Source organism: Hipposideros armiger, unplaced genomic scaffold (assembly GCF_001890085.2).
Source record: "Hipposideros armiger isolate ML-2016 unplaced genomic scaffold, ASM189008v1 scaffold_361, whole genome shotgun sequence".
NCBI classification, from domain to species: Eukaryota; Metazoa; Chordata; class Mammalia; order Chiroptera; family Hipposideridae; genus Hipposideros; species Hipposideros armiger.
In genome coordinates, this window is record NW_017731711.1 from 131658 (window position 1) to 133487 (window position 1830).

At 48.9% G+C, this 1830-nt stretch overlaps 1 protein-coding gene across 1 annotated transcript in view; it reads right to left on the bottom strand.

Annotated features, from left to right (window-relative positions):
* The window catches only part of LOC109392984 (guanylate-binding protein 6-like), a 35402-nt gene extending 33978 nt beyond the window's left edge, over positions 1-1424 (bottom strand). Inside the window, exon 1 of the mRNA XM_019661773.1 lies at positions 1145-1424. The gene's annotated coding sequence lies outside the window, so the exon portion shown is untranslated. The remainder of the gene's footprint in view (positions 1-1144) is intronic.
* Positions 1425-1830: the final 406 nt, after the last annotated feature.

Consider the following 1830-nt stretch of genomic DNA (forward strand, 5'->3'; position numbering starts at 1 on the left):
CCCACGCCCCCTTTAAAGAGCCAGGAGAAGGCTTTAATCTCTCATGTCTCCATGCACATTTCTTTTCTACTCTACTTGCTGCTGTCCTGGTGATGTCACATGCTTCACATATGTGAAGTTGTCACCTCACGGCTACCACTGCTCCAAAAGGAAAAGCTGGGCTTTCCCCCAACTATAGCCAGCAACTGAGTCCTGCGGACTATCAGGCTACACGGTCCCTCACCTCTCCCTTCCTCAGAGACCACTGTGCATCAGAAATGGAGCGCTTTAAGCTTAAGACTCAGTTACAGGCAAAAGCTGATGAATGAGTATTTCTGCCCCACATCTCCTGGGTCAGTGTGTCAAGAACAAGCTCCCCGTGGTTCCTCACTCCTTGCTTCCTTTCCAATGCCCACTTTTCTGTCGCTATTTTATAGAATTGTAAAGGGCAAAAGAGCAAAAATCAGAACCTGAAAATAAAAATAATTTGTTATTTTTTTGGTAGCGATCACACATTCGGAAACAGTACGGAACAAAAAACAGGCTTAGACCTCATAGTTCCTTTTAAAAGTTGATTAAAGAGACTGAGAATGAATTATTTTATATAAATACAGCTTGCTAGAATGTTTTGAATATTTATATGGTAAATATAAAGAGGATTTTTCAATATCATATTGTATGCTGAGGACCATCTTTTCTCTCTGTTTCTCCAATGTCTAGCAGGGGCCATCAGGAAAAGTCTAGGGCAGGGACAAGGGAGATGGAGGGAGCAACCCCACCCAGCGCCTCTGCGAGGGGGCCAGGCTTGGTCCCTCAGAGAAACGACTTCAGCCCCTTCCAGCAGACGATCCCTCCACCCACGCAGGGATCTTTGTGCAGACCTGGGTGGGTGCCTGAGGAGGAGCAGCGCGCCCCAGGGACACCTTGTGCTGCTGCCAGCTCGCAGCCCCTTCGGATCAAATCCGAGGAGCTGAGCTGCCTGGGGCCAAGCGTCCGGCGGGACAAACACCATTGGGTCCCCGCCCTCTTCCAGCTGCCTCCCGCCTGCCAGAGCGGAGCCTGCGCCCCCAGAGTGGGATGCGCACTTGGGCACGTGTTGTTGTTTTGTTGTTGTGGTTGTTTAAGGAACATGTGCAAGGAAGACCAAGTTTAGGAGTGAACTTACTTGTCTCCGGTGCTGCAGCGAGGGTACAAGTTCTCAGTGGTCCTTGCTCGCCTCTGGTCCGCTCCTCCTACGTCTGGCTCCTCCGGATACGGGCAGTTCCCTTTGGCAGCTGAAAATCCAGCCGGCTGTTAAAGCCAATCTATAATGGGTCGGGTTGAGAAGAACCGAAATCAGAAGGACACGCACTTCCTGGCTGTCCTGGAAAGGTTTCTTCCCATCCCTTTTAACGGACTAGAGGCCCCAGTGTGGGGGCGAAACAGGGTGGACGATCCTTGGCTCCTCCCCACCCGGCTTCGGAATCCCAAGCTGGTCCCTCCTCAGTTCTCTTAGGTTCCTGGCCCCAGAGTGAACCCAGAGCCGCAGGCTGAATGTGTGAGCCAGAAACAGCAAGCAGGCTGACAGAGCTCAGTGGCCTGTGTCTCAGGGGGGCTTTTTGGGGAGGCAATTGGGTTTTTCGTTGTTTTAATTTTTGCTTAGACTATTTAATTTGTCTCTCTCATTTAAAGTACTCTTGTTATTAACGTAAGTCCTTCTTCTATAAAATAAGTGTGTCAAAACTCCTAATTTTACAGTCCAGAGATAATCGCTATTATTTTGTAGCATATTCTGCCACTTATTTTTATAGTGGATCTATGGGGGATAATGGGAGGCTGGAGTTTATATATTTTGAGTGTTTTCTTTAAATA